Here is a 25,892-nt window from a genome sequence, read left to right on the forward strand (position 1 = left end):
CATTGAGGACGCCTTAGGCATAAATGCAGCAGCAATTCGTTCTATTCTGTGTGATCATTTGTACATGAAGAAACTTTGTTGTCCCTGGGTGCCGTATAGTCTGACTGAAGAGCACATGAGATGTGACATGGTGCTGCGAGATGCTGCACATGTTTGATAAGGACAATCTCGATATGGAACAATATCATGGCAGGTAATAAGACTTGGTTGTACTATTAAGATGTGACGCTCAAGACTCAGAACACAGTTTGGGTCTTTGAAGATGAGGACACTCCCGTAGTTGTCAGAAAATCTCTCGATCAGTAAAACAGAAAATGTATTTTTCAAATCGAGTGGAATTGTGGAGCGCACAAAAGACAATCACAGCTAAGTGGTACACTGAACAATGCCTGCCTGAAATTATCAAATCTATGACGAACCTACGATCAAATTCAAGAATGGACACCTGGTTTCTCCTTCATGACAAGGCTCTAGCTTACCGCGCGAAAGCCTGCAACGAATATTTCATCACTACAGGACTGAAACTCCTTACAGTCCAGACTTTGCTCTTTGCAACTTTGCACTGTTTCCGTATGTGAAAATGAAGCTGAGAGGGATGCGGTTTTACAGTGATGAGTATCTTCTGAGGGCTTGAGACAACGAATGTGCCTTACTCCCTAATGAAACTTGGGAGATCTCGTTTAAAGATAAGTTTTGGGAGGATGGAAAGGTATATTGAATGCGGTGAAAATTATTTTGAAAAAAAAATAAATAAAACTGTATTGCAGAACTTTCCTACTACTCTTTGTATACGTGCATTAGAAAACATCTAAACAGAGTTATAAACAGTCGATAAGGGGAAAAACGGTGATCAAATCTTCCAGAAGGACAAAAATACTGGTCACAATTACACAGAAATAGTACCAAATTTACGTAGATGTAAATTACGACAATTACTCCGTCAATTCTTTCAATATTTTATGTTTTTAAATACAACAAAAAGAAGGAAGAGTTCAATCCTCTTTAATATTTGAAAACTACTGTAAAATGAAACAAAGCGCTCAGTATCTTCCTGAAATTTGTTTCATAACACTTTGAACCTTCCGGATCGCTCCTCTTATTATTATTTTGAAAACTGTAAAATATTTATCGTACACATGTACAGATATAAAGTCGAACCGACAAAGAGCTCTACTTAAAATGAAAAATTATCTTGAATGCTCTTTATGCGATTTTATTTTTTATGTCACAAATTACTAATTACAGAAAACAAAACTCACGTAACGCTTGTCTCGCCTCTATACTTAGGTACTGTGTTCAGACTAAAGAGTAGAGATCTTGGTATCCTTTTGTTATTTATCTGGTAATTAGAACAGAAATCTTAAATTGTCGACATAATAAACTGACTGTGGACGCTTTGAATAAAAAATGGTTACGCTACATTTTTAACTGTTTGATAACTAGCAAATAATTGGGACAATATTCTAAATGTCTAATAAATAACTGCGATAAAGTTCTAAACGTACTTTTTAATTTTAATTTCTTAACATTTGGACACTCAATTAATCACGTAGCTATTCTCTCATCTAGCTATTCTTTCATGATTTCTCTAACTTTCGGAATTAGTAATATCTGCAACATGACCAATTGGTATTATGTTGACTTTCCAAGTAATTTCTTTTCTGTCACTCACACCTGGATTTATATTTGAAAGTAGCTATCACGCTTTATTATATTATTTATTTTAGCCCTACCGCAGTTTCACTTTCCTTTTTTTATTATTATTATTATTATTATTATTATTATTATTATTATTATTATTATTATTATTATTATTTTACCAAGGAGTTTCTTTCTTATGACAAGTTCTGTATAAATTGTAAACAAAATAATTTATATTAGTCATGTTCTTTCTTGACAACAAAGACATAACAAGACAAATAAATAACATGTGTACTTTTTTTTTCTAAAGACTTCCCGCTATATTTCGAACCAGATGATACAGCATAAGTTAGTTTGTAAAACACACTTTAAAACACAGAAAATTTGCGCGCGCTTGGTAGAGTTTTACTTGCAAAAGAAGACTGTAAGATTATTAAAACCTATTTGCTAAGCACCTTATGTTACAGATCAGAATTAAATATACTGTCACTTATATACATACGTGCTTGTTTTTCTCTTACGATTTGGATTACAATTACCTTTATATACATTTTATTTGTGAGATCATTTACTTCTTATGCTTTTACATTTGCTGGTAAAATCTGTTGGTAGACCATATTTGAAAAAGGGGAAAGTACTCCGCTATAGACTTAGTTTCGATAACATATCTCCATTAAAATATTCAGTTTTCATACTATCTATAGAATATATAGTGTGAATTTATTTAATCAAAATATTCGTTCAATTCAATTTCTTGGTCCAGAATTCAACATTAATAGAATACAAAAGCGGCTTAAAAACTTACTAGTTATTGCAATTTCAGAAAGTATCGAGCTGGTAGGAAAACAATGCAGCTTTCTTAGTTTTTACTAATCCGTTATTTCACACACACACACACACACACACATATATATATATATATATATATATATAGGATATGGCACACTATTTCTAATTACGGTTATTATATCGAGTGTAGCTTTAATGTTTGTTGTTGCATATTGCTAAAATAAAAATGGTAAAACAAAAGGTTAACCAACCCCGAACTGCACAGTAAATAACCAACATAGTTCGGAATGAATGAAGTTTTCTTCAAAGCGCTCCATAAATTTTGCTGGAATGATTTCCCCAGTTCATAACGATATTTTGAAAGAGTTAGTCGAGACAAACCCAAGCATTTCCTGAAAACCTGGCGAGAGTTATCCAACCGTTAATGACAGTTCAGATCTGCTAGAAAAGTTAAAGTTTGACAAAGGGGCACCTCATGAATTGTAAAAGGAAAGAGAAAAACGCTTTCTGTTTCCTCGTGGAAAAAAAATCCTCAATCATTACCACATATGATGGGAGGTGTAGAGTGGCCCCAACAAGATGACCCTTAGTGGTGGTAATCGGAACTGTCTGAACAGTCGTATCCTCTTACTAGTGACAATGTAACTTAGTGTGTCCAACGCCGTTGTCATAGTTTTGGTACCCGTTACATTGTGATTAATGGCTTTCACATGTGGGTTCTTTGTTTTTTACTTTTTTTCTATATAGAGAACGAGGAAATAAACAAACATTGACCAACTTGCCTACATATATGGGTCGTTCCTTCTCAACGAAGAAGAAATATTCTCTTGAAAGCAGGTTGAAAGTGTCAAATAACAAAGCAACACCAAGCACTCGAAGTTTACAAACTACTTTTTTCTTTCCCAAAACATTTAAACATTCCATTCCTTACTCATGTGACAAAGAAGATCAGCTTTTACTCACCCCCTATTCTCGCCGGGAGCTGTTGTACAGTACGAATTGAGTTGGCAACACCGAATTTCGGAGAAAATATCTGTTTCATTATCACGTAGTGGGAAAAGCAGGCTAATAGGTCAATTTTCTATACCAACCACTAAGGCTTTTAAGCTCTTTCCTAAAGAATATATCCTCTGCGGGTGGCAAAGATGAACTTTTCCAAGTGCCAATTTACCAAGAGTAGGTTATGATAACTGATTACTTGTTTATAGAGAGAACTAGTATTACAGCTTCTTAAATTCTGGTGAATTCATCACAGCAAATAAGGTCACGAAATAGGCCAAATGCACCAAGCTACAACGATTGCACCACAAATTGGACAGTTGCAAAGGATTAACTCGTCTCCATGACAAAGCGTGCCAAACGTTCATCTATTCCCTAGAATTCCACCTTTTTAGCTACATTTGCTTCTCGTCGGCAAAAGTGTACCGTATACAGAATCTAACTTTTTTCTTTATTATTATTAATAATAATTTATGATAAGCGAAGATACTTTCTAAAGACACAGGTCGAAAATGCTACATTATTTTCCTACCGACCTGACAATATATTTGTGTCTGCTGAAGATATTAGATAGCTTTTAATTACACATGGTAACTGTTGTTCATGATAGTTTAAAGATTCTAACGTTATCCCTCTCCTGACTCTCTTGTCATACTGCAATCTATACACCAAGAAAATTCTTCTCATGCAGGTTCCAACGGAAACAATGCAATTGGCAAGATCTGCAAAAGAAAGAAAAATGATTTAGTAGCTGAAAATTCGCAGCTAATTAATGCAGCATTTACAAAGGTGGGTGACTCTATTACCGAACTGAGACGGGAATGCTTTGAGGGAACACCCTGTCCAAACTAATTATTGGGAAACTGACTCCTCAGGTGCGATAGACATTTGACACATTACTATTATTCTTTATAGTGCAATAGATCAACACGCTGGTACAATTTATCTTCCCTGGTAATTACTCCTTTCCTTCGTGCAGAGTGCTCTCGGTACACTTCACGAAGGGTTGTGTCAACAATTTGAAAGGGTTGCTGAAATCTAGCAAGATTGTCAAACTGAAAGTAGTAATAATTACTGCGACAGTGTTAGCTCTGTTCATGAATTGGAAACATTTAAATCTGTATCAAACAAATATATGTTTTACAATTAGCAATGAATACTATTATGCGTGTTGCATATTTATGACATAATCTGAAGTTCATGTTCGAGTGTGAAATAAGTAAACGTATATGTAGCTATTTGTTAGTAATTAGTTCAAATGAACAAATGTCATTAAAGTCTTGTGAGGCTACCATAATTCAATTTGCTGAATTTCTTCAATCCTATTTCCCACTGTTGGTGCAGCCTTTCCCGAAGTGTGCAGAGATCACTCAGCACGGCGGAATGGAGTAATAACCAGGGAAGGTAATCTTGACTATTGTGTTAACCTATTGCTCCGTAAAGGGTTGTCGCAATTTATTTAATGTCTGTTACACCTGAGGGATCAGTTTCTCAGCAGTTAAAAGTGGACAGAGTGGCTTATCAAAGTATTCCCCCTCTAGGTCGATGATAACTCGAGTCATAACCGCGGAGCAGGCAATTGTACTCAAGCAAAGACTGGGATTGTAAAAGCTCAAAATTCAATAATTACAGATAGAATCCCTTGGACTTAAAATAGAACTTAAGATCCAAGAATATTAGAATTAATTTTACATGATTTTATCAGCGTGCTAATTTTTTTATAGAAAGCTATACAGGTATGTTACTCAGAATTAAACAATAAATAAATACAAAACTTTTGTCTATTGATTCATTTCCCTTAAAAACATATGGAATATTCTAAATGCCTAGATTCTTCTTTCTCACCCCAACCATAGTCTGGTGGGCAAAACAGAAATTTTAACATTTTTCTCTTCTTTGGGAGAGCTATTTTATACGGTACTTTGATAAGATATCTTCCTAGATATTCTATACTTGGTCTTCCTTTTCCTGGTTTTCTTTCTGCTTTTCCTTCTATCAATACGGTGATCCAATCGGAGTGCCGAATAAAATGGCCAAGCATGTTGTTTCGCCTCTTTTCTATTATCTTCATGATCTGTCGTCCTTCATTAGCTTCCTTTAGTACGTGTTCTTTCCTTTTCCTTTCGGTCCATGATATGCGCAGCATTCTGCACCAACGCCACATTTCAAATGCTTCCAGCTTGAACATTTCAGCTTTTCTCAATGTCCACGTCTCTGATCCGTAAAGCGCCACGCTCCATATCAAAGACTTAATAAATCGTTTTCGAACGTCCAAGGACACATTTCTTGATATTAGCAATCCTCTTTTCCTATTGAATACTTGTTTAGCCTGTGTTATACTGGAACTTACGTCTTTTTCACTTCTTCCGTCCGAGGATATTAGACTTCCTAAACAGTGGAACGTCTTCGATTTTCTCTCTCTTGAGCCATACGTTTGAGCCTTCCTGTCCTGCTCTTGTGCACTTTATATATATATATATATATATATATATATATATATATATAGTGCTTTCTGCAAGTCCTTTTCGTTCTCTGCTATCAGTGCTATGTCATCAGCGAATCTTATTATGCTTAGGCTTCTTCCGCTTCCTCCCACTTTATTCATTCCACCATTGCGTTCATTTCCCATGGTCACAGTTTCCTTTAGCCTCGCCGGCATAATCGTGGGGCGTAAAACTGAAAGATTTCATTTCACTTTTTACCCATGATTATTTCCATTGTTTACATTGCAGTTTTCAATCGGAATACACTATTGTTCGAATTATCCACGTTTGAATTAAAGAGAGTCCGGTGTAAAATTAACAGCAAATTGGCTACTTACCAATGAATCCTTCCTTGAAAAATTTAAAGGTTTTGACGTTTCGGAACTCTCAGCTGGTTCCTTCCTCAGTGGCAAGGTAAAAGGAATTAAAACGGAAAGGAGAAAAAAGGAGTAAAACTAAGAATATATACCACTATATAAAAGTAACGAACAAAAAAGATCCTGAGAAGAACAGAGCAGAGTGAAAAAAGAATGAACTGAATTAAAAAAAAAGAACGTGGTCTCTATGTTAAGCCACTATTGCCGGATCCAAAGTATGCATCAAAGGTAGGTACCCAAGTTCGACCAATGTTGCCAGTATCAAGGTTCAATGCAGGTTTGTATTTATGAATAAAGAACGATTCTTTAATTTCCCGTTGTTTTTTCTGATTTTGCTGAACCTATTACCTTAACCTGTTTTATATTATTGATTTAGATGAAGCGCTAAACCCTTCTTCTTGTGACTTTTTTGATTGTCTAACATGTTCCTTCACACGCGTGTTAATATTACGTTTAGTTTGGCCAATGTATGAGGAATCACATTCGCAATGGACGCAGTAAATACCTGCCTTATTTAATGGATGGACAAAATAGCTTTTAAATCCAGTGATATTTTTTTGTAAACTTTTAGGGTGGAAACTTGAAGCAGATATGTTACGCTTTGCAAGAATATGTTGAATTTTTGTTGAAAGATACGGTTTCGAAGTAATCGGTAAACGAAAGAGTAAAGTTTGTCGACTCTCAACCCTCGACAGTTTGTGAAAAGATATTTCACAGTTCATGTTGTTATTTCTTCGTTACAAAAACACTTCTAGTTGACTCTATTCATGGTGAATTACTGAGCCTAAACATTTACAATTATTGAAAAATGAATAATTATTTTTAACATAAAAAGTCGTTACAGTTCAGTAGAATGCAGTAGTAGATGAAATGAATGAAAATATTGTTTATTTGTTGAGATGTGCAAACTGAATATGAACAATAAGTGTTTATTCACGCATACTCTTCTCCAGAGGCGAATCTACGATGGACTTCTGGGGGCTCGGTGCTTTGTAATACTCTACTTAGAGCTACTTTTAAGAGCTCCAAACTCTGGAATGGATTTTATTTATATATTAAATAAGAAAGATTCCCTTTCTGGGGGCAATCGCCCTGGTCGCTCCCTGAATATGCCCCTGCTCTTGTGTAGCAGATTTTTAAGACATTTAGTTCGTGTATGCTCCTGACGATGCTGATTAGGGATTGCCACATCCGAATATTTTTTTTTTCGGATATCGGATAGAAACCTATCAGGATTTGCAATATCCGGATGACAGATAACAAAACGGATGACGATAACGGATAATATCCTGCTGACGGATAATATCCGGATGACAGATAATATCCGGATAACGTATACTATACGGATGACGGATAACGGATAATATCCGGATGACGGATAACGGATAAAATCCGGATAATGGATGACGGATAAGATCCAGGTAACAAATGATATCCGCATAACGGATATATCCGGATGACGGATAATATTCGAATAATGGATTTATCCGAATAATTTATAAAGTTAAGATAACGGATAATATACGGATAATAGAACATTCGGATAACTGATTACATACGGATGACGAATAAAGGATAATATCCGAATAACGTATATGGTTTTAAAAAGATCACATAAGAGAAGAACATCAGTCTATTCTGCTCATAGAGTTATTAAAAGATGATCATCGGGCAGTCGTCTTTACCTTTGAAAGATATTGCTTCTTAAAATGTTTCCTAGTAAATTCCAATTTTCTTGTTTTTGTTGTGGAGCGCAGTGGCTCAATGGTAGAGCGCTTCCTCTGGTGCGTGGGGTCCTTATTATTTCGATCCCCGGCCAAGTATGTATGTGTTGGACAATATCTTATCCGTGGGTTTTCTCAGGGTACTCCCGCTTCTTCGCGCTTTTCATGCCACCAATTCCTCTATTATCATTGACTGCTTTAATCATTGGGCGCATTGGTTCTGTGGTAGAGCGCTTCCGCTGGTGCGTGGGATCCTTACTGGTTCGGTACCCGGCGTAGTAAGTTTGTGGTGGACAAGGTCGTATCCGTGGGTTTTCTCAGGGTACTCCCGCTTCCTTCTATATTTCATTCCACCAATTATTCTATTTATCATTGACTTGCTTTAATGATTGGAGAGAGTCTTCGTCCTTTAAGCGTTGCAGTGATGTCGGAAATCAGATCCAGGTCCCAAACATTTTGGGTTGTGAAGTAAACATTTGTTGTGGTTCAATCTCAGTATTTGATTACGCGAGATAAAACCATTAATACAGCTATAAATATTGTTCTATCTTCCGCAACCAGATATTGAGATTGAGCCAATTCTGGACCTCATTTCTGGAGCCTTAAAGCCAGGAACAGATTTCAGACATTACCCTGTCCTCAAACGACTAGGATCTTTCCAATGTTACCATCCGTGTCCAACAATCCCACGTTTAAAAGGGGAATAGAAAGGACCCACGTCTAAAACTTTGGGACCCCGTTTCTTGGAGTTCAAGGCTAGGAATCGATTTCTGACATCACAATTATACTCAACGGATCAAAACCTTTGAAATGCCACTAACTCCGTCTAACAACTTAATGTCTAATAGGTGAATAGAAGTGACCCGTGCCCATAACGTCAGTACCCCATTCCTTGAGCTACGTGGCCTGGATCTGATTTCTGACATTAATACTGCCCTCAGAGAACCCGGACCTTTCCAACGCTACCTCCTGCGTCCACCAACTCCATGTGTAACATGGTCCCTCTGACGTAGGACAATTGACTCCATGCTTTTTTCATAGTTACTCTCCAAATGGATTTGTATACAAGGTAGTTTTTTTAAGTTTAACAGCAGGTCTAAAATAAGCCTCTTGAGAGAGTCTCTTATTTGTTAAGGAATACATAACGATTGCTTTTGGCTGTGGCAATGGTCTGTCCAAGCAGCTTGGTAAAATAATCAGCGTAGCATAACAACAAAAAGATCTTTCTCTTATAGGTTAAAAATAAAAGCACAGAAAGGAAAAGTCAAAGCTTGGTAAGGTGAGTGTCGGGGGACGCCGAATTCTACTTCGCCCCGGGCAACGAAATTTCTAGCTACGGCTCTGAGCTCCAACACTTATCGTCTTTCAGAGTCTCATCTCTTATCTACAACAACGTAGTTTGATTAACCTGTTATACCAAAACGTTTGGAGAGAACCTGTGAGTGAGATTTATTGATAACTATGCAATATACTGACAGAATGCCAGTCTTCAGTTTAGCACCGGAGCTGCCTCTAGGCGAAATATCACGTGCCTCTCTACTTTTGTCTGTGAATTGTAAATCGTAACATTGTGTTTAAAGGCAAACAGAAACAAGGTCAGTTGTTTAGTTCTTTGTAGAACAACTGATAAGATGTTTGTGCCTTTTACAAAAATAATTTTTACCAGATTGCTGTTTGATGACTTTCTGCATTATACATTATAAAACAACATATCCAGATTCAGAGAAGAACACACAAATTTTAAAGAAGGGTGAAAAATATCTTTATTATTCAGATGCTTTATTATCATTATTATTATTATTATTTATATTATTATTAATATTTAGCAGAGTTAGTAGAACAGCTTCGCTTTGTTGATAAAAATCTTAATTTGGCATTTATTAAAAGTAATATGATTGAGTCTAAACACTGAAGAGAGGTGATCTTATTGCCAGATACAAAAATGAGAACTTTGTTCAACCATGACTACGTATTAATTAAACAAATGTATTGATTGCACCTTTCTAAAAAAATTAGTATAATTAGTAAAAAATGTATTTACTCAAAAATTCTGGGGTAGTAAGCGTACCCTATTAAATCTGCTTGAGAGCGTTTCAGTCCAAATTCAAGTAAAGCTAAGATGTGGGGTAGCCGAGTTCGATCCCAGTTGGACTTCGTGCAATTCGGATCTCATGTTAATCTGTAGGTCCACGTTTCATATAACCTCCCTGATGAAAGAGACGTTAAACTCAAAATCAATTCAACTCAAGTAAAGTTAAAAGAATGACAGTTTTCAACTGTTTTGGCGTATGAAATTCTACGTTTAATGAAACTACATATCTGATAATGGAAGCATCGTCAGAAATACAGTATCCAATAGAGCAAACATTTCGTGGAGGATTTCTCTGATGATAAATAAAACTATTGCAAGTTGTTGAAAAGGGTGCGTAATGCAGAAATGCTATTTTATTGCGTGTGAACTTGAGGCTTCTGGAAGCGCAAGTTGTGACCACACATATTCGCATCCTTGATCATCGTAAAATAAAATAACAATTCATATTTTATAACTTTCACAGACGGCACGATCAAGTACTGAACCTATTGAAAACTTACTACGTAATAATTAATGAGTAATTGCACTTTTTCTTTTAAAGCTCATGGTATAGGCTATCATAATTTAAGTTGTTACTCATTTAGTGTGTACTAATATTTAGAAAGATGGATTTGTTTAAAAAGAAAAATACTGAAAGGATTACGGTTGTGTCGAACTTCCGCGTGGAAGTCATGTAAATTATTAACCTGTCTCGCAATCCACTTTTTTCTAAAGTTAACTGTTGCACTGAACGTGCCTCATTAACTTGCTTATGTACTTATTAGTACGTTTCTACTTACTTTTACTCGCATTTTACTTCTTTAACTTTATTTTCCAGTAACCTAGAACGACTGGGACACGCACACATCAAGGACAGTATAATTTCGAAAGTTCTCCCATGCAGAATCGAACCCGGGACCCCGTATACCAAAGGATTTTAAGGCAAAAAATTTATTAAAATAAAACTAGTTATACTTTCCCCTTAACAGAAAGCTATTAATAGAAAACCATTACTGTAATTTACCTTTTACTTCTCTTTCTGATTGTCATCACAAATCAGCGACAGTACAGGTACTTTACATGATATAGCATTTTACTCTTTATTTTTTCAGAACTAAGCAAACCGGAAGATGGAACTCCTGTTATATTAGACTGGAATGTTCTACAAAATATTCATAATTCATTGTCCTTATTTCTATCAATACTTTTGCCACAGACTCAGAGCTACAAGACTAATAGAACGAGGAATGAAAGATTTCATTTCTTCCTTTCTCTCAGACTTCTGCATTTTGTTGAGAAGGTCATTCTTTTAAATTTAATTTCCCTATATCGGGATAATTGTGGCTACTGGATGTTTCAAGGTAATCGGTACTCGAAAGTGTAAAGTTTGTTGACTCTTAAATCTCAAAAGTATGTTAAGAGATTTCAAATTTCATGTTGTTATTTCTTCATTACAAAAAAACTTCTGGTTGATTCTATTCATGGTGAATTATTGAACTTATACACACGAAAAAATAGTGTGACAACTAACACCGTGCAGCTAGACCATCCAATATACCCATTCTTATCGCATAGGCGTGTCTGGTAAAAAGACCAGCTCTCTCTCTTCTCGTTTCCTTTCTCCCGTATTAAAATTAACAACAACATGAGCACAATTCTCATTTCAAAATATATATGTATTAGTATCAATAAAGTGAAAGAATAAATATGAGACGAAACGAGATTTATAATTAATGAGACGAAACGACAGAAACTTAAACACTTCCCAATGAAAAATTAAAACGAAAATATAGCTGTTAGAGAAACAGAAGTGAGACAGAGAGAGAAAACGAGGCAGAAGAAGAGAAAGGAAAGGGACCAGAGATAAAAATATTCGACGTAGTAAAGGAACTTAACATCATAAAGTTCCGTTTCCAGAAGTCCATCAGTAATATGGAAATAGAGTTTGTGTTTTTAATATTTTTTCAGAGCTATTGGAATATATAGAGAATGCTTGAAAGATTCATTAAGTCACTCTCAAAATAAATAGTACACTTGGTGGTCAAATTAAATAATTTCCAGTGACACTGTAGAGTTCCGAGACACATCTAGGATCATGGCAAAAGTTTGACACACACCGTTTCTTTCCCCGTGGTTCGGTTGCAAATTCGGGTGTGTTCATTAAACGTACTGATCCGAAATACATTATAATTAACCTAGTAGGACTGTTCCTTGGACAATCACCCTAGATGAAGCCAGTTCAAATCTTTAATAGAGGTGCAAAATAAACTTGATACATTCTTCGCTTCACGGCCCAACAAGTTCTACCGCGAAGGAATCCATGGCCTTCCAGAACGTTGACAGAATTTCGTCGATGCTGATGGGAACTATTTTAAATCTTCCAGGTACAACTGTGTTAAAAAGAAAAATTGCTCGTATACTGTAACATATTTTTCGGCAACTTTGTTTCGTTACGTATAATTTTTTCTTTGAGTGTTCTTGGGAGAAAGATGTTAGTATGTAATATTTCTTTAAAATTTTATGCAAAAGTAATGGGTAATGAAGATGAAATAAGCGAAATAACAGAAAGCAATAGCAACTTTCATCTCCTACCAACATAGTAGTGCAAAGTCCATATATGCTAATTAACTCAGGATTTTACATCCAAATTAAATGAAATGAAATCTTTAAGTTTTACACCCGACGTTTATGCGGCTAGGCTAAAAAAGACAGTGATTATAAGAAATGAAGAAAGTGGTGGAATGAAGAATGTTGAGGAAACGGGAGTACCCCGAGAAAACTCACACACACGGTGTTTGTCCACCACAAAGTTCACTTGGCGCGAGTTGTGATCGAACCAAGAACCCCATGCATCAGAGTTGAACGCTCTATCATTGAACCAGCGCGGCCCACTACATCCAAATTAAGTTGCAACATAACAATTCTCGTTAAAAAAAACCCAAACCGACAATGTGAATTGAAGATAAGCTATACTTTAGATAGCATGAAAAAGTGTAAAGAGCATAACCTAATTATGTGGCCGAGTGTGTGTCCTCCCTGGTGGTCTACTGGCTAGCACGTGAGCCTTTGGTATACGGGGACCCGGGTTCGATTCTGTGTGGGAAAACTTTCGAAATTTAACAGTCCTCGATGTGTGCGTGTCCCAGTCGTTCTAGGATTCTGAAAAATCACGTTAAACAAGTAAAATGCGAGTAAAAGTAAGTAGAAACGTACTAATAAGTACATAAGCAAGTTAATGAGGCACGTTCAGTGCAACAGTTAACTTTAGAAAAAAGTGGATTACGAGACAGGTTATTAACTTAGATGTTCCTACGCGGCAGTTCGAGACAACCGTAATCCTTTCAGTATTTTTCTTTTTAAACAAATCCATCTTTCTAAACATTAGTACACACTACATGGGTAACAATTTAAATTATGATAGTCTATACCATGAGCTTTAAAAGAAAAAGTGCAATTACTCATTAATTATTACGTAGTAAGTTTTCAATAGGTTCAGTGCTTGATCGTGCCGTCTGTGAAAGTTATGTATTATGAATTGTTCTTTTATTTTACGATGATCAAGGATGCGAATATGTGTGGTCACAACTTGCGCTTCCAGAAGCCTCAAGTTCACACGCAATAAAATAGCATTTCTGCATTACGCACCCTTTTCAACAACTTGCAATAGTTTTATTTATCATCAGAGAAATCCTCCACGAAATGTTTGCTCTATTGGATACTGTATTTCTGACGATGCTTCCATTATCAGATATGTAGTTTCATTTAACGTAAAATTTCATACGCCAAAACAGTTGAAAACTGTCATTCTTTTAACTTTACTTGAGTTGAATTGATTTTGAGTTTAACGTCTCTTTCATCAGGGAGGCTATATGAGACGTGGACGTACAGATTAACGTGAAATCCGAATCTCATAAAGTCCAACTGGGATCGAACTCGACTGTCCCACACCTTAGGTTTATTTGAATTTGGACTCGAACACTCTCAAGCAGATTTAAGAGAGTGCACATACTACCCCAGAGTTTATGAATAAATACATTTTTTACTAATTATACTATTTTTTTTAGAAAGGTGCAATCAATACATTTGTTTAATTAATACGTAGTCATGGTTGAACAAATTTTCATTTTTCTATCTGGCAATAAGGACCTAGTCATATTACTTTTAATAAATACCAAATTAAGATTTTTATCAACAAAGCGAAGCTGTTCTACAAACTCTGGTAAATATTATTATTATTAATAATAATAATAATAATAATAATAATATTAATAATAATAATAAAGCATCTGACTAATAAAGATATTTTTCACCCTTCTTTAAAATTTATGTGTTCTTTGAATCTGGATATGTTTTTTTATAATGTATAATACAGAAAGTCTACAAAGAGCAATCTGGCAAAAATTATTTGGGTAAAAGACACAAACGTCTTATCAGTTGTTCTACAAAGAACTAAACAACTGACCTTGTTTCTGTTTGCCTTTAAACACAATGTTACGATTTACAACTCACAGACAAAAGTAGAGAGCCACGTGATATTTCGCCTAGAGGCAGCTCCGGAGCTAAACTGAAGACTGAAATTCTGTCAGTATATTGCATAATTATCAATAAGTCTCACTCACAGGTTTATTCCACACGTTTTGGTATAACAGGTTAATCAAACTACGTTGTTGTAGGTAAGAGATGAGACTCTGAAAGACCGATAAGTGTTGGAGCTCAGAGCCGTAGCTAGAAATTTCGTTGCCCGGGGCGAAGTAGAATTCGGCGTCCTCCGACACTCACCTTACCAAGCTTTGACTTTTCCTTTCTGTGCTTTTATTTTTAACCTATAAGAGAAAGATCTTTTTGTTGTTATGCTACGCTGATTATTTTACCAAGCTGCTTGGACAGACCATTGCCACAGCCAAAAGCAATCGTTATGTATTCCTTAACAAATAAGAGACTCTCTCAAGAGGCTTATTTTAGACCTGCTGTTAAACTTAAAAAAACTACCTTGTATACAAATCCATTTGGAGAGTAACTATGAAAAAAGCATGGAGTCAATTGTCCTACGTCAGAGGGACCATGTTACACATGGAGTTGGTGGACGCAGGAGGTAGCGCTGGGAAGGTCCGGGTCCTCTGAGGGCAGTATTAATGTCAGAAATCAGATCCACGCCACGTAGCTCAAGGAATGGGGTACTGACGTTATGGGCACGGGTCACTTCTATTCACCTATTAGACATTAAGTTGTTAGACGGAGTTAGTGGCATTTCAAAGGTTTTGATCTGTTGAGTATAATTGTGATGTCAGAAATCGATTCCTAGCCTTGAACCCCAAGAAACGGGGTCCCAAAGTTTTAGACGCGGGTCCTTTCTATTCCCCTCTTAAACGTGGGGTTGGTGGACACGGATGGTAACATTGGAAGGATCCTAGTCGTTTGAGGACAGGGTAATGTCTTAAATCTGTTCCTGGCTTCAAGGCTCCAGAAATGAGGTCCAGAATTGGCTCAATCTCAATATCTGGTTGCGGAAGATAGAACAATATTTATAGCTGTATTAATGGTTTTATCTCGCGTAATCAAATACTGAGATTGAACCACAACAAATGTTTACTTCACAACCCAAAATGTTTGGGACCTGGATCTGATTTCCGACATCACTGCAACGCTTAAAGGACGAAGACTCTCTCCAATCATTAAAGGAAGTCAATGATAAATAGAATAATTGGTGGAATGAAATATGGGAGGAAGCGGGAATACCCTGAGAAAACCCGTGTATACGACCTTGTCCACCACAAACTTGCTACGCCAGGTATCGAACCAGTAAGGACCCCACGCACCAGCGGAAGCGCTCTACCACAGAGCCACAGCGCCCAATGATTAAAGCAGTCAATGATAATATAGGAATTGGTGGCATGAAAAGTGCGAAGAAATGGGAGTACCCTGAGAAAACCCACGGATAAGATATTGTCCACCACAAACTTACTTGGCCGGGGATCGAAATAATAAGGACCCCACGCACCAGAGGAAGCGCTCTACCATTGAGCCACTGCGCTCCACAACAAAAACAAGAAAATTGGAATTTACTAGGAAACATTTTAAGAAGCAATATCTTTCAAAGGTAAAGACGACTGCCCGATGATCATCTTTTAATAACTCTATGAGCAGAATAGACTAATATGTTTTTCTCTTATGTGATCTTTCTAAAACCATATACGTTATTCGGATATTATCCTTTATTCGTCATCCGGATGTAATCAGTTATCCGAATGTTCTATTATCCGTATATTATCCCCTTATCTTAACTTTATAAATTATTCGGATAAATCAATTATCCGGATATTATCCGTCATTCGGATATATCCGTTATCCGAATATTATCCATCATCCGGATATATCCGTTATGCGGATATCATTCGTGATCCGGATCGTATCCGTCATTCATTATCCGGATATTATCCGTTATCCGTCATCCGGATATTATCCGTATAGTATACGTTATCCGCATATTATCTGTCATACGGATATTATCCGTCAGCAGGATATTATCCGTTATCCGTCATCCGTTTAGTTATCTGTCATCCGGATATTGCTAATCCTGATAAGATTCTATCCGATATCCGAATAAAAAATTATCCAGATGTGGCCATCCCTAATCAGCATCGTCAGGAGCATACACGAACTAAAATTCTTCAAGGTCTGTTACACAAGAGCAGGGGTATATTCAGGGGGCGATCTGGGCGATTGCCCCCAGAAAGGGAATTTTTCTTATTTTACATATAAATAAAATCCATTCCAGAGTTTGGATCTCTTAAAAGTAGCTCTAAGTAGAGTATTACAAAGCACCGAGCCCCCAGAAGTCCATCGTAGATTCGCCTCTGGAGAAGAGTATGCGTGAATGAACATTTATTATTCACATTCAGTTTGCACATCTCAACAAATAAACAATATTTTCATTCACTTCGACCTTCTACTGCATTCTACTGAACTGTAACGCCTTTTTATGTTTAAAAATAATTATTCATTTTTCAATAATTGTAAATGTTTAAGTTCAGTAATTCACCATGAATAGAGTCAACTAGAAGTGTTTTTGTAACGAAGAAATAGCAACATGAACTGTGAAATATCTTTTCACAAACAGTCGAGGGTTGACAGTCGACAAATTTTACTCTTTCGTTTACCGATTACTTCGAAACCGCGGTAGCAAGAATTAGGCCAGGATAGGGGACTTATATTAACAAAATGAAAATCTCAGGAAAATGCAGAAGTCTTTTAGTCTGAGAGAAAAAAGGAATGAAATCTCTAATTTCTAGTTCTGTTAGTCTTGTAGCTCTTAGTTCGTACCAAAGTACTGATAGAAAAATGGCCAATGAATTGTGACTCTTTTGTAGAACATTCCACTTTAATATTACAGGAAATTCATCTTCCGGCTTGCTTGGTTGTGAAAAGTTATAGAGTGTATTGGTATACTATGTAAAGTACGTGTGCTGTCCCTGATTTGTAACAATCAGAAACAGAAATAAAAGGTAAACTACAGTAATAGTTTTGTGTGAATATTTTGTATTCAAGGGGGAACGGAAAACCTACTTTTATCTTAACATTTTTTTTCTTAAAATTTCTATTCGGATTCACACCCTTCCCCCTCAACATTGAATACGGAAATGGAGAACTTATTTAGAATTTGATAGTTGATTCCAGTATATTTCGAGCATCGTTTCTTGTACCTGGGCCTGTGTTATGTCGATACATCGCTATTTTCGATATCTATATTATCATATATCAACATTCGATATCGCAAATATATGGACATGAATATATCATTCTAAATTTTCGATATCATTATTCGGGGCGAGGACGGCGAGGTATAAGGGGTCCGTAAGACTTGCGATGGCTGAAGAAATTAAACTTACTGTTTACAATATTGTTTCCTAATCATAATATCTTTATTACCACAAATTGGAATGTAAATACGTCCACTTGCAAATTTGCAATATTATGTGATATAATTTCTTAGACGCCAGAACTTTTCTGTTCCCTGAAAAAAGAAACAACAAATCACATGCGAAAGCAAGTGCTTCGAACTTTGAACTATAATTTACCACAAGAAAGATTTTTATTTCTCTCTCTTGGAAATTTCCATCCCTTTTGACCTTTGGGACTGGCCCTTTGACAAAACGTGCACACATCATCGCTATATGCATTCATGCTCTTAGGCAGATTAAGAGATTTTGGAAAGGAAACGAATTTCTAATAATAATAATAATAATAATAATAATAATAATAATAATAATAATAATTATTATTATTATTATTATTATTATTATTATTATTATTATTTTTACTATTATTATTATTATTATTATTACTATTATTATAACAATGGGATTTACAACTAGCGTCCCATCTCTTTATCTTGAATGGGAGGGCCACAAACCTGCTACGCCACTGGTGTCCCCTAATCTGTGTTTGTCTATTTTTCGTTTCGTTTTGCTATTTGTTTTTGTGCTGTTACGCTTTTATATGAAACCTTTATATTGTATAACTTTCACTTTTTGTGAGTTTCTTTTTTTGGGATGGGTGGGGGGAAAGAGAGAAATGCTTTCTTCTTATATCTGTTTCTCACCATTCATCTTGTTTGAACTGCTTAAGTAAGTCATTTTTTTAACTTTCGATGTCATCCGACTCCGTCACAATAATAGAATTGTCATTCTTAACAATTTGTATTATTCTATTTATTTGCAGTTTGCCACACTGTAACATTTGTGACAAACTTGAGGTTTAGCCCAACGCCTTTCGAATTTACAACCCACCCAACCGCTGAAATTATTGGGTTACCTGCTATTGCAGGAAAACGAGAATTGCAGGTGGACTTAATGCACTTTTGGAGTCGTGTGTACATATCACCGTTGAGTTGATACATTTATAATTATTGAAGTATGCCTTCTTCGTTTTTATTATTTTTTATGTATATCGAATAATCAGTAGAACACTGTATGGTATTAAATGTCGTATGTTGCTGGCAACCCTGTTAACAATTTGTATTTAACATAGCAGATGTCTGCTAGGGTAACCGGAGTGACAACAGGAATCTCTTTATTACAGTTGTTCAAGAATTTGTGTCCAAAAGTTTAATCAATATCAGTTACTTCACATTAATTAATTAATCCACATTAATTAACTGTAAAGACACTTACCTTGTTTTAATTACAGTCTTCTTAGCATTTTCATCTTTGTATACAACTTTGAATCATGAAGCCTAAAGTTCACAAATAAAGCCTAAAGTTCACTATTGTAAAAGATCAAAACGTTATGTTCCAAAACCCGTAAACACCATTTTACATACTCAACAAACAGAATTAAAGATACTAAAATTAGCAAAGGATTGTAGTTAACTTTTATCGTATCGTAAAACAATGCAGAAGAAAAAATAATAAAATGACTGTTTATATATGAACCAAGGAAAAAAGATTACATTTTCATACGAGAAAATTAGAAACATAATGAAATTCATCTCCCAAAACTGAACTAGTAGAGAAACACAAACAAAGTTATTACTGTTTTCTACAAGTCCTGATGAAGCACTATCGATTGCACTAGATTTTGTCGTTACTGCTTTCTGGATAACTAACGTGACGTTAGCCCTTTTTTTTCGCTCCTAGCATCCAAACTATTGAAGCATTAATGTTCGGATTTGGTGGTCTAAGAAGTATTAACGCTTGCACTAGAAGAGATCATTAGGGCTTTTGAATTGGGCGGAAGTTTAACTCAACGAAAAATTCCCAATGTTTTTGTTACGTGAGTTTTCTCACTAATAATGAAGCACTAATGAAGCTATTAGTGTTTTCTGGAAGCACTATCGATTGCACTACGTTTAATCGTTAGTGCTTTCTGGGGGGCTAACGTAAAGTTCCTCCCCCCAAAGTTTTTTGCTTCTAGCGTCCAAACTATTGCAGCACTAATGTTTTGACTTGGTGTTCTAAGAAGCACTAATAAAGCGCTAATGGTTGCACTAAATGGTATCATTAGCGCTTTTGAATTTGGCGGGAATTTCACCCAATGAAAAATACCCCATTTATTCTTTATGGGCTTTTCATTACATGTAATTGGTCATATCTATACTAATATTGAAGACTAACGAAACTATTAGTGTTTTCTGAAAGCACTAACGATGCACTAACGATTGCACTAGGTTTAATCGTTAGTGCTTTCTGGGGGGGGGCTAACGTGAAGTTGGTCTCCCAAATTTCTTGCTTCTAACGTTCTTACTATTGCAGCACGAATGTTGGGAGTTGGTGTTCTAGGAAGCACTAACGAATCACTAACGATTGCACTACAAGATATCATTAGCCTTTTTAAATTTGACGGATATTTGACCCAATGAAAAATTCCCCATGTATTCCTTATGGGCTTTTCGTGACATGTAATTGGCCATATCTACACTAATATTGAAGCACTAACGAAACTATTAGTGCTTTTGGAAGCACTGACGATGCAATAACGATTGCACTAGGTTTAATCGTTAGTGCTTCCAACTTCACGTTAGCCCCCCCCCAAGTATTTTGCTTCTAGCGTCCAAACTATTGAAGCACTAACGTAGGGAGTTGGTGTTCTAAGAAGCACTAATAAAGCACTAACGATTGTAGTAGAAGATATCAATAGCGCTTTTGAATTTAGCGGGTATCTGACCCAATGAAAAATTCCCCAGGTATTCCTTATGGGCTTTTCGTCTCATGTAATTGGCCATATCTACACTAATATTGAAGCACTGACGAAACTATTAATGTTTTCTGGAAGCACTAACGATGCACTAACGATTGCACTAGCTTTAATCGTTAGTGCTCTCTAGGGGGGGGCTAACGTGATGTTGGTCCCCCCAAAGTTTTTTGCTTCTAGCGTCCAAACTATTGAAGAACTAACGTTGGGAGTTGGTGTTCTAAAAAGCACTTACGAAGCACTAACGATTGCGCTAGAAGAGATCATTCAATGGGGCTTCAATGGGGGGACAACTTCTCGGACGTATTCCCCACACCGAATTTACCGTACACCAAAATATTCCATGCACCGATGTTTCCTGCTCCCATATAGTATATATATATATATATATATATATATATATATATATATATATATATATATATATATATATATATACTGTATCTGTATTGTATCTTTGCTTATTTAATATTGGAATTTGGTTCAGTATTTATCCCCAGTGAATTAAGTATAATTTCACCATTTCTCATTAATATTCACAGGGAGACGACAGATCTTGAAAAGAAATTGCAACTGAAACAAATGTTTGAAAATTTTCGTACATTAGAACTTTCTACTGTTTTATGATTATGTTAGAGCGCATAAATATTGTTTACTGACACTTAAGAAATGTATAAAACCGGCCCTGCACAAATCGTGCAACATTTTTTCAGTACGTTAATTCAGGGTTAAACGACGCCTACATTAATCTTGTCCTAGATTACAACACAGTTCGTAGATACGAATTTGGGTAACAGCCTCGACTTTTTTTTTTTTTTTTTTTTTTTGATCGGTTATCCTTAGTTGAGAAAATTTGTTCCTACTTCCTGACACTCTGTTAATTTAGCAATATAAAACAGTCGTTTTCCAACTATACCCAGCAAAAATGCGGTGTGATATTTTTGTGGTCACTAGAGGGCAACGCAAGAGTTTCTACAATCTTTTGATATTTACTTAACTCTTTATTACCTTTCAGAAACATATTTAGAACAGTTGTTTAGCAAATAAATGATTCGTTCAAATCTGTTTTTAGTTTTCTACCTGTATTTTGTTGTGATGTATCAACCGCTCATGATTTAAACAATCTCCCAGTTAGTTATTTACTACTTGGGGTCCAATTATCATGATTCCGTCGCCAAGTTGTATTAACATGTAATATGTCCAAAAAATATTCTCTTTTTGGAAGTGGAGTTGGAATACTATATGGTATTTCTTTACTCTACTAAATGCTGTTGATTATTTATAATCTTGAAAGGGAAAGAATAGAATGCGTGTTTTTTTTGGTGTTGTCGCTGCTATTTTCCATTATCGTTTCCAAATTAGTTTTTATTTTTTATTCGATTCGTATCTCATAATGTAATAAAACGATGTTTAATGAATTTTGGATTTAGCTAACGTCTCCGGAACAAACTCCTAAATACGATGCTAATATGATAGTTCTAAAATAATTAAATTATCGGGAGACATTTATTCTATGAATACCCTACTAAAATTCAAGATAAGAAAATACGTATTTTTACTGCTTTGTCTCCTTTTAAAACAAAGAAACGAAGAACGTGCCCACATGTTCTAGTTATTACTAAATAAATTTTGTAAGTAGTAAATAATAAACCTTATCATAGGCACCAACTTTTCAAAATTCCAATTGGTGCTTATATTTAATATGGAAATATGTAATACAAAAAAATACATCTACAACCTACACAACACAGCATACAATTTCACAAATGCACAGAGAACAACGCTTTTACGTCTACAGTTACACAAACCATTAAAAACAACGGAGCAGATGCATAACAAACAATAAGTTTACTGTTTGAAGTTTAAAAAAGCGTTTAGCAAATCTACACAGTTTAATAAAAAAAATACTTTGCAAAATGTTGAACAATGCTATTTTCATAACAAAAAGCACATCCTGAGGTTGAAAAATTATGGGACTGTATGATTAACATAGTTGCACTTTTTGCTTATCAGGTCCGTATCGAGTGGGGGTCTAGGGGTGCACGCTAAGTTTTTCCTGGTCCCCCTAAAATTTTCACGGTAGGCTTGCAAATGAACTATAATATGATGATGAATTCTCATATGGTGTGGAAGGCCCCCTAACTTAAGACGAGACACCTTTAGTTTTGGGCTGGCTACTGGTCTGGAGCTTATTAACAGAATTCTCAATTTACATGTTACAAGCTGCAAGTAAATCAGATTTTGAATATTTATTCCATCACAATAATAGTATTTGAGAACAAGATCCTGAGACGAATATTCGCACCCAAGAGAAACGGGAATGGGAAATGGCGGAATCTTCATAACGATGAACTACATAATTTATACGGTTTATCCAACATTGTTCGGGTCATCAAATCTAGGAGGCTCAGGTGGGCAGGTAATGTAGCCAGGATGGAAGTAAGGACGAACGCTTTCGAAACCTCAACTGGAAGACCACCCAGAAAACAACTACGAAGACGTAGGTGCAGATGGGAGGACAATATTAAGATGGATCTCGCAAAAATAGGAATACAAAGTAGAAACTGGATCCAATTGGTTAAGGATAGAAGTCAGTGGAAAGCTTTTGTGAACGCGGCATTTATCCAACGAGTTCTATAGGCCATAGAATTAGTTAGTTTATGTATTTGCTTATTACATACTACATGCAAGAACAAAGAAAACACAGATCATTCATGAAGTATAAACTCCAACCGGAAGTAGGCTCAAATCTTGCAAACGGTACAAGATATTGAAAAAGTAATCGAAAAAACTCTCCCCTTTAAGGTATCTCTTGCCCATTTTTACCAAGACTTTCACTTAAACAGATGAGAGAAATAACAGGGAGATCCATGATCATATATGAATGATGTGCTGTGTAAAGCACGCAGGTTCAGCTAGTATATATATATGTTGTGTGTGTGTGTGTGTTTCTATATTTTAATGGTGTCTGGTTTTCAACTATAATGTTCAAGATGCCTATGCTTGGGTCAAAATTAGTGAACCATAGGGGAGACCGGGGCTGGTTGACGAACTGCATATAACACCTTCATTAATTAACATAATGAACTGTTGCTGCTGTCATAAAAGAGCGACCTATGGATGCAGCTGCCACCTTCATATGGAATTTGTAACTTGGGGATTATGGCGTCTATTAGATAAAGAGTGTTTTTGGCAGTCTGAAGTTTTTTCTTTTTTTTTTTTTTCAGTTCTCCGCTACAACATCACAGAATCGTCACTACTTGGAGTACAGAGGTAAGTAATATAGCATTAGTTAGATCTGAACTTTGTTTTTATGGATATGTTATAGAATAGCATGCATATATTGGATTACTATCAAAATTTAGAAAACGAGATAAGACTGTATGCCGGACTCTGAATTTTCTGAATACGCCTAATTCTCAGGATCAATAATATTTTGTATATGCTCTTTTGTTACAAAAATAGAGGCCTAGCTATTGTTGTTTCTTTATTTGTGGAAAGTAGGAAATAAACTGCATTTCTCGATAATTCAGCTAAAACATATCTTAGTTTCTCTTAGCTACTTTGTGAACAGCGGGAAATAAACTACGTTTCTTGATAGTTCAGTTATTTTAATTGCGGTTTGATAATCTTGTAGCTTTCAATGTCATGACAACCAAGCTAGAATGAAAGAAAGAAGTTTTCATATTTCATAATGCTGATTCTTTTAAATGTTGTGAATATAAGTCATTTCAAACTTCAAATAGCCTACTTCATTGCAGTATATATAATAGAATTTAGAAAAATAACGTTTATTTCTAATAAATCCAATTTTTATTTGTGTTTTGCTATATTTAAAAAATATGCCAACTAGCCCCACAGTATCAGCCAACCAGTCCCTTATTGGGGATCGGTTGGCATACTCCGTTTTAAAAGAAAGAAAATTTTATTTCTCGGAAACTGTGAGCAACAAAACAAAAACAAAAATTGAATTTATTAGAGGAAACATTGGTCTGTCCGCACACATCCATTACATTGGTACAATAACCTGTCAATCACATATCCGTGTCCCGTGCAGTAGAAGAAATAACATGGTAGAAAAGCGAAGTAAGGTCAACTTCTGCCGGTGTCCCGTGATGCGCTATTTGAAGCGAAAGCCAAGTAGAGTAGGAGGGTGGGCACTTCTGCTATGAAATGACAGTCCATGTTGATCTGTTGATCTTTTAACTTCCGAACAAAGCAAGTATATACGGTAAAAGAACCAGTAACATCTTGCTACCTTGGATTATATTCGTGCAAGTGCACATGTGGATGGTAAGAAGGCTACACATCATTCTCACTTCCCTCTTTCACTTTTATCTCCCCTTAGGGCAATCATGTGAATGAAGTATCTTTATAGTTTTCTAGAGATTGAGACAAGATAGAATGAAAGACAGTTGTCATAATTTTGAGACAGTATGTCTGTATTTCTGTATCATGCTGGTCCGGCTGGTGCTCTTTAATATCGTATCTTAAATTGTGGTGTGTGTGTTTGAGTCGAGACAAAATATGTCTCTTGAAGTTTTTTTAAAAAAAAAGCTCAGTGGCAATAGTTGTGTCAATTCTAAAAGAAGTGGAGAGAGTGTGTGAGTGCTGCGCAGAGTACGCTCGAAACTGGTGAATCATCTTGTGTCAACAGTGAAGATAGCATTTCCAGCGTAAGTGTGGAATCGAGGCCGGGAAGATCAAATGTCAATAATGTGTCTGACAAACAACAGCTGTTTAACACATCGCACGTAGACAATGATATTATAAAATTGCAAGACATTAGTGCTCCCAATCAACCACGCGATATTTCTTTCTCTCAAGCGTATTTCGGTAAAGTACGCCGATGCTTTTGTACTTCTTGGTTCGTTAACTACCCTTGGCTTCATTGAGATCCATTGTCAGAGCGGGTGTTTTGTTTCACTTGCATTAAAGCTAAGGAGAAAAATCTTAATTCGTTTTCAAAAAAATATGGACAAATGGTCTACTAAAAATGGTTTCAAGAACTGGAAAAAAGCACTTGAAACATTTTCTTGTCACGAAAATTCTCATGTTCATCAAGAAGCAGCACTAAAATTAGTCCTTAGTGAAAAAGTGAACGTGAACAGCAAATTGA

This window comes from Thermobia domestica, chromosome 7 (assembly GCF_964235325.1).
Source record: "Thermobia domestica chromosome 7, izTheDome1.hap1.1, whole genome shotgun sequence".
In the NCBI taxonomy this organism is placed as follows: domain Eukaryota; kingdom Metazoa; phylum Arthropoda; class Insecta; order Zygentoma; family Lepismatidae; genus Thermobia; species Thermobia domestica.